Source organism: Musca vetustissima, unplaced genomic scaffold (genome assembly GCF_032173495.1).
Source record: "Musca vetustissima isolate MV318-11 ecotype Yass unplaced genomic scaffold, APGP_CSIRO_Mvet_v1 utg876, whole genome shotgun sequence".
In the NCBI taxonomy this organism is placed as follows: Eukaryota; Metazoa; Arthropoda; class Insecta; order Diptera; family Muscidae; genus Musca; species Musca vetustissima.
Window position 1 is genome coordinate 72,679 of NW_026876954.1, and position 9,620 is coordinate 82,298.

Genomic DNA, 9,620 nt, shown 5'->3' on the forward strand with positions numbered 1-9,620 from the left:
CGATAATTTATAAAATCCTGCAATGAAAAATAAAAGACAAATTAAAAATATATATAGGCCTTAAATAATCTATACTAATAAAAGAGTAAAGTGATTGACTGACTGATTTAACGATTCATCAACGCCCAGACGAAACGGCTGAAGCTAGAATCTTGAAATTTTTGGCGAGGGTCACTCTTGGTCCAAAGGTGCCAGATAAGGCTGGGTTTTTGGAAATTCGAGTCGATACGAGTTCGATTCAAATTCCTCATATGGATCTCGGAATATTTTTTGTTTTTGTAAAACATTTTAATGCAAAAATAAACCAACCATTTGAAATTTACCTCGAGTAATGATATAGTTGCTACGCAATTCTGGTCGCCTATTACCTCAAATACCAAAGAAATTTTAAATTTCGCAAATGCTGAATTTGCAACGCAGTCGAAAATGTCTTCAAAATGAATTTGTGGTACCAGGCGAACAGCATTGCGTAGCAGATATACCACGACACACGATAAAATTCAAACATTTGTATCTCGGCAATGAATGAAGATATTTTTATGAATCTTTCAATATTGGTTAGAAAAAATTTTCTAATTTATGTTTAAGCGGAATAGAGGCACATTCTCCAAATAAAACTGTGAATGTTTTTCGTTTTTGTTGAAATTCCGAATGCAAAAATAGTTCCGAATTTAAAAGTTGCATAAATAAGTATGGAATATTAAAATAAACCTTTCACATTAACTAAGAGTGAAAGAATTATGAAAATAGCTCAAACCATGGCCGAGAAATAACCATTTGAAATTTACTTTGATTTATAATAAAGCTGCTACGCAATGCTGATCGCCTATTACCTCAAAATTTCCTACCAAAGAAATGTTTAATGTCGCAAAAGCTGAATTTACAGGGCAGTTTGGTTACAATCGAAAATGCCTTCAAAATCAATTTGTGGTACCAGGCGACCAGCAATGCGTAGCAGCTATACTATGACACACTATTAAATTCAAATGTCTGTATCTCAGCAATGAATAAAGATATTTTTATGAATTTTTCAGTATTAGTTAGTATTGAAACTGATTTCACAAATAGAATATGGCATGGTATTCGATTTTGTTACATTATGACTACCAAAAATATTTTAAAATCGATAGGATATTCAATTAGTATGAAATGTGAAAGAAAATTGTCCACATGACCTGTTATCCTATATAAAAACTTTTAGTATCATACGGGTATGTTCTGGAACTCACGGCGTGTTCTTTTCACTTCACACATACACTTCACCTCAGAAGCTACCTCCTGTTCTGTTTCTCACGTGAATTGAAATTTTGAACTGCGACAAAAATAAACGTCGACATGGTACTTTGCAGAAGTAGTGTTGCCATACAATATAAACTGTATTCGTTTTTAACATTGTTTCTGTAATTTTTTAGTAATTTCGTTAATTCTAACGATAATTTTGCTATTATTTTTTAATATTTTATTATTCGCAACATAAAATATATGTATGAAAGACTCAGTAATATCATTAATTTGTTGATTGATTTAAGGGGAACATTTGGTAACCCTATCTTCTTCGGCCTTACTTCAAATCAGCTGTTTGTGTCAAGCAAGAAATTCAGTTGATGAAAATTCAAGACAAACCTTAGCATCTATTTAAAATTTGTTTTTAATGGCGTTTCATGTTTATTTTGTGATTTTAAACAAATTATACGCAATAACAACGTATCAATCTATCATCATGTTCCTTTTTTATTTCAAAAAAGATTTTATCACTATGAAAATGTAAGTGTAAAGAATGCACCTCAAATGGGTGTAAAGTGTGTTACAGAACACCTCGGCGTGTGTTCGATACACTTCTGTCGTTGAAGTGAATGCCAGAACATGCCCGATAAATCTACCTCCTTTTAAAATATACTTACTGTGATATTTACATTTTCCAAAAAGTAACCAAATTATGTTTTGATATTTATTATAGTATATTTTTATTAAATATGATTCATTTTTTGTTTTGTTTTATTTTCTTTTTTTGTTTTGTTAATTTTTTCTAATGAATAAATACAACAACGACACTTTTATTGTAATAAATTTAAAATAGCACATCATCATATTTTTTTTTATTTGTTATGTATATATTTTATGGAATTTGAAAGTGTGCGTGTGTATTACTCAATATATTGTTTTAGTTTATAGATTGTAGAGTTTTTTTATTTTGTTTTGGGACTTTCACTGAAGTAATGCTTATATATCAGTTTTTTTATATTCTATATTTTTTTGCTTTCAAATTAAATTCTGAATATTAAAATGTAATTCCTTATTGTTAATAATAATATTCCTGTGAAAAAGAAAAAACACTTTGAGATCATTTGTTTCAATTTATTGTTATTGATGTTTTTTTTATTTATTTTCAAACATACATCGTATTTATATTTAATTTCTTTTATTTATATGTTTTGTTGTATTTTTTCTGATATTTTATACTAGTATAAGGTCATTTCATCAGTATCTGTTATTAATTATTGTGCTTAATTATACATAAATTTTATGTTAAATTGTATTTTCTTAAATTAGTTTTAATTTTTATTTTCTTGCATATCAATATTTAATTTTTGAAATAAATTGAAAAAATTACATTTGTCTGTTTTTTTTTTTGTTTGTTTAACCCACACATATTAAGGAAATATATAAATTTAATTTGTATTTATATTTTTTGTTTTGTTTGTTTTTGGTTTTCTATACTATTAAAATTGGTATGTTTGTCTTATCCATTAAAGGATTTTCGTACGTATTTTGTTTGCATTTGTTCGGTTTTGCTATGTTTAAAAAAATGATAAAATTGTATGGATTTTTATATGTACAACTTTATTTGTATATATATGATATTTGATTTGTATTTGTATGGAGCAAATGTTTTTTAATATATTATGTATATAAAATATTGTATAAAAATTAAAAAAATATATATATAAAAAAACATTGTTGAAAACTACATTTCATAGAAAATGAGTAAAAAAATAAATTTAATGTTATAAGCTGTCACTTTTGAAGATGTTATTCTTTGAACCTTGCTGTCACATTTCACAATATTTATGTATATTAGGTCGTCGCGAAACTCTACATAATTCGGTCGAATAAATAGAGCGGTTGGAACAAGTTGGTGATGTGAAGAATAAAACACGTGTACTTTTTCTTCTGTGGTATACATCGACCTCAAAGCTTTAATTCAAGATCTTTTTCCTATAATTTCAATGACAATCTCATAAAAATTGCTCAATTCATTGTCGAGAAATAACCATTTGAATATAATAGTAGCTGCTACGCAATTCTGTTCGCCTATTACCTCAAAATTACTTACCAACGAAATTTCGTATGTCGCAAAAGCTGAATTTGCGGGGCAATTTGGTTGCAATGGGAAATGTCTTCAAAATCAGTTTGAGGTACCAGGCGACCAGCACTGCGTAGCAGATATACCACGACACACGATAAAATACAAATGTCGGTATCTCAGCAACAAATGAAGATATTTTTTATATTTGAAATCGACAAAAAATCATTAATTGCGACATGAAGTATTTTATTTTTTGTAAAACTTCTGAATGTACAAATAGTTCTGAATTAAAAATATTCCATTCTATAAACAATTATGGAATATTAAACTAAAGCTTTCACATTAACTAACAGTGAAAGAATCGCGAAAATAGCTCGACACATCGCCGAGAAATAACCATTTGATATTTACCTTGAATTCTAATATAGCTGCTACTCAATGCTGGTCGCCTATTACCTCAAAATTACACAACAAAGAAATTTCGTATGTCGCACAACTACAATTTGCAGGACAATTTTGCTGGAACAAAAATTACTTTAAAATCGATTTAAGGTATCAGGCGACCAGTAATGCATAGCAGATATACCACGACACACGATAAAATTCAAATGTCTGTATCTAAGCAACGAATGAAGATATTTTTATTAATTTTTCAATATTAGTTGTAAAAACTGAAATAGTTTGCGTTATTGTTATTCAGTTAAGAGGTATTATAACTTAACTAACGTTAAGAGGAATTATAACTTAGTATGACGTATGAAAAGTAAAGCCTTCACCTTAACTACCAGTGAAAGAATCGCGGGAATAGCTCTACAGATCGCAGAGATACAAACATTTTAAGTTTACCTTGATACATAATGTAGCTGCTACACAATTATGGGCTCCTATTACCTCAAAATTGTCTACCAAAGAAATGTCCTATTTCAGAATACCCGAAGTTTCGGTGTCATCTACAATCGAAATGTCGTTATTGCCAATTTGAAATACCAGGAGAACAGCATTGCACAGCAGCTATATTTTGACACATGATGAACTTTAAATGCTTATATCTCCGGAATGAGTAAAGGTATCTGGGCGAAATTTTCACCGACCATTTCGGGTACACATTCTGTACGATCCCATTATATGAACAATGTGGAAACAAATAATTAGACTATGCTCAAAAATTTCTATTAATATAATAAAATTGCTGAAATTGTGGATATTACAATTTCCAATACTTTGTGAATGATGGACCACTTTTTAACAAATTTGTGCTGATATTTTTTAAAATATATCACTTTAAAGGTCAAATCTTTATTGATTATGAAAAGTCTTGAATCATTCATAACTCCGGCATTAATTAATTACGTTGAATGAATGTCATATAAAAAGTGAAATCCCCTATCATTATTGAGAGCAATGGAATATAATGAGGGGAATTGAAATTGTAATGAACAAATCCAGTTCAAAACCGGCCTACAATTTTGAAAATTGTATAGAAATCGATTTTCCATCCGATTTATTTCACATTTTACAGGAAAGTTCATAGGGTTATTCCAAGGTATGAAAATTTCTCAGAATATTATGGAGCACATCAGAAAAAGTGACCACAATAACGAGTTCGAGCTGTCTTAACGAAAAAGTAATGTGTCGCTTCCGATACTTCTTATTAAAAATTATATATAAATGAAATATAATCCAAAATTTTGCTATAAACACAAAAATAGTTTCAAAACATTCCAGAATTTAAAAATAACAACAAAAAATGAATAATGATGTTCTTATAATTTTGGCTATCTTACATGATTAGTATTTACAATATAGCCAGAAAAAATACAAAATATTGCATTTGCATCCTTTATTTCTATAGTCTATTGTAAATGAAACAAATTTAAAATTTTATATATTTTTTTGTATGTATATATTAATGTTGATATTGTTTTCTTAGGGGACTTCAGTATTTTTTTGTATAACATTTAATATTATAGTTTAGTGTTTTTATCTTTCTTGGCCATAGACGAAATTTTCACATTTTCATTTTATTTTATGTGTGTGTTTTTTTTTTGTGTTTACAACCAATTCGTTGGTAAGAAATTTTATTTGTTAATTTGTATGTTTTTTTACGTTTCAATTTTATTGCTTTCGTTTAAGATTTTTTTTTAATATAGTGGATACCTTAAAGTCTTTTAGTTGTTGTGATTTCATTTATTTGTTGTTTCTTAATTTCCTTTCATTTTTGTGTATTCAATGATGGTGATTAGTTTTATTTTCTTCTTTACATTGGGAAGAAGAAATATTAGCGGGTTTTGTGTTGTTGATGGAAGATGTAAATATTGCTTGATGGCGACGACGACGATATTTAATAAAACAAATAAATTGAAAAAGAATGTAATACTTAAGAGGGTTTTTAATTTATTTTTTATATTATTATTTAATTTTATTACGATATCTCAAGGCAATCAATCAATCTGTTCAACTTCCAAAAAAGGAAAAATGTTTAGAAAAAAAAAACAAATATTGAAAATAAAAGATTTATATTTATAGATGTAACCGATGGTTTTTCAAATATAAATCGAAATAGAAATAAATAAAATAATTATTTGTAGGTCGAAGACAAATAAAACCCAATTGCAGCATTTAGTGTCAGTGATGGAATTACATCCTGACATTGCACGTGGATTCTATAAAGGGAGCAATGAGTGTCTTACCCGGTTTTGAAAAAAATGAGCTCATTTCGATAGGACCACCAAATAAGGGCATCGCCGAATGGAAAAAGGTTTAGTACTAATTTTTTTAAAATACAAAACAGGAACAGGAGGCGGCCCAAACAGGGAGCAATAATTATCAAGCACCGAAGAAGCTATATATAATCTTATTGAAATGAAATCGTCTATAGAGGGTGTTGCAGTAAATTCTTTTGGTCTTGACGATTATGAGCAGACGCAGCGAATATTTAACGAATATTTAAGTACTGCCTGTGAAGAAACAGAATCAAATGAGCATCGCAAACAAATAAGGGTACACAAAGTATGAAAAAGACCCACAGTTGATTAAAAAGAGATCCCATATTCCAAAAAAATTACTCCTATATTTCCACGATTGGAGGATTTTTCTCTCGAGAGAAATGCTTTCCGTGGGAATAGAATTTCTCCCACATTTTGGCGATTGGGCTGATTATAAGGTGTTTTCACTGGTTTCAAGGAAACCTTGTAAGTGGGTTTTCATAGGCATTGTACAGTTTGAATAATTTCAAAATGACTTTTATAGATATACGTATATAAGAAAGATATATCTTCTTTACCAAAACTATAGCAACAGTAAAACATTGTAATTCTTAGCAGATTCTTTATACGCGACTTTCTATTCAGTTCCTTCTGATTCCAAAAATTTTACTCCTATATTTCCTAGATTGGAGGATTTTTCTCTCGAGAGAAATGCATCTCCCACATTTTGGCGATTGGGCTGATTAAAGGTGTTTTCACTTTTCAAGGAAACCTTGTAAGTGGGTTTTCATAATTGTACAGTTTGAATAATTTCAAAATGACTTTTATAGATATACGTATATAAGAAAGATATATCTTCTTTACCAAAACTATAGCAACAGTAAAACATTGTAATTCTTAGCAGATTCTTTATACGCGACTTTCTATTCAGTTCCTTCTTTCAATGACATATTCCGTTTATTCCCGGGTTAGGAAAATGATTTCTTATAAAAATTGAATAGGCCCTCTATAGTTACAATGACATGTTCTACCGAAATTCTTAGAAAAAATATAGTGAATTTTGTAATACTTTACAGATTTCTTGTTATTCCTTTTATTTAGTTTAATATTGGTAAAATTAATTGGAAATTTGGACCACTGTAAGACTAATGCAATTTCGAGAACTTACCTCAACTCAGTCTACTTTAATTCATTCAAATTTTACTTTTAAATAAATAAAAAAAGTAAAAATTTTTATAAGAAATAAAATAAAACAAAAAAATCATTTTTTCATTTTCAATTTAAATATAAAACAATTTATTTATAAAAGTTTTCGAAAAAACACAGTCCAAATTAAAAATTAAAATAATAAATATATACAAAATAAATTTTTTAATGTACGACCACATAATAGTTTTGTTTTGTTTAATTTTAATTTAATTAATCGAGAGAAAGGAAGGAATAAGATAATTTTGTGTTTTTGTTCTAAAATTAAAACAAAGCAATAATAATTAAAAAAATAATAATTAAAAATTTAATATGAAAATAAATAGAGAAAGAAATAACACCAATTGGAAAAGAGGAAGTTGTTTTTTGCTTAATTTGTTTGTTGCCTAAAAATAAATTGCTTTATTTATTGTGTTTTGTTTTTTTTATTCATAATTATTATTTGTTCTAAAAACAACACCGTTCTCTTTTTTGTTGTTGTTAAAATTTACTATAATTTATACTATTATTAGTTTAAGGTATTATTTTAGTTTTTATATTTTTTTTTTTAATTTTTTTTAAATTAAACATAATTCACAAAACTAAGTATCTTTGTGACAATTTTAAGTTTCAAATCGATTTTTATTTCCAATGTGTTTATTATTTTATATTTTTTAAAGAAATTTGTCTTTTGTTGTTATTTTATTTTGTTTGTTTTCTCTTTTTTTTCTTTTGTTTTGTTGTACAATACTGTTGTATTTTCTATGGTGTCGTTGATTTGCTTATTTTTGTTTTTATTATTTTTTTATATTATTATTTGTAATAAATAAACAAACATTATTTAAACGAAAATTAAACTAAACTAAATTGTATGTGAAGAATTAATTTATAGTTCTAAAGAATGTTGTTCTTAAATAGTTTAAAACAATTATGCTAAATTATATATATACAACAAAAGATTTTTTTGTTTTGTTACTGTTTACTCTTAATATTTGTCTTATATATTAGTTGTGTTTTTGTTGTTTTTTTAAAGATGAAAACTAAAAATAGTTTAATTTTGTGTTTGTTGTATTTTAATTGGTCTAAAATTCATATATATTTTATTTTATTAATTTAATTTAGTTGATAAGTATAGAAATTAAATGCGTGCCATTTATATAGTATTGTAAATGTCAAAGCCGGGTTCAGTGTCATAGTGGCTATGGGTCAATCGGTCATCTTTTCGGTCTTTTATTTTATGATTTTTAAAATTTAGGCAGTTAAAGCTATAATCTACATTGTTTTTGAAAATGTGTATGTCTTTTTGAGAAGTTTTAAATTTGAAATTTAAAAAAGATTTTATTATCTTTTGGAATTCCTTGATTTCGAAATTTTGAAGATAACATTAGAAAATTAAAAAGGTTATTGCCATGCTTATCTATGAAAATATATATGACTCTTGAGATATTCCATCAAATTGTTTAAATTTGAGTTTTAAAAAAGATTTTATTACCTTTGGGAATTTCTTGATTTAAACATTTTGAAGATACCATTAGAAATTTAAAAATTTTATTACATGGAACGGAATTGCCATTTGAAATCAATTTTTTTATTATTAAACAATATTATTGGATTCTTATAAAAAATATAATTTTATTAAAAGAATAATACGAATTCCCTTGATTTTGAATATGTATATAGATATTGTTCTACAATTAAATAGATTTAAACATCTTATAGATATATTTGAATATCTGTTTTAAAGGTTTTTTTATTCTAAAAATTGCGCATGACATCTATATGGGAGCTATATTCTTCGAATATTATTTTTTATCCTACAAGAGATACATAGATGTTTTGTTATCCTTCAAGATTCTGAAACACCATTTTTCGGCCCTTTCGGTTGGAAAGTGGGACTAAAAAAATTCCATATTTCCTAAAATAGGACGGAATTATTGCATGTGCTACATTGCTACACTGGTCGCTATTGAACATTTCTACACAGATGTTTTTCATCCTCTCAAGAACCCAAAATGTCAAACAAAATAAAAAATAATAGACCGGAACAGTTATGTGAGAGATATACAAACCTAGCATCCTAAGATCATTCTAATTGCAACCGACAGAATACATAGAATGTACTTCATATTAATCAGGTCGTGATCTATAAACTTTAGGTACCAGGTACCAGGTCATAGTGATATTAATGGAAATGAAGTAACTGAGGAGCCTTTAAACAGTTAGACATCCACTCTGCTACTTTGTTGGCAAAATCTGAATGTTTTACGAGGAAAAATCCTCGAAATCTATCTGGCGAGAAAGGTCACTGCAGAATCAGATCTCTTTTTTAATGCGAAATTAATGAGGTGGATTATTGCTGCCTTTGGAAGGATGAAGAGGAAGTAAAACATCGACTTTGTCGATGCGGAAGGTATAAATACTTT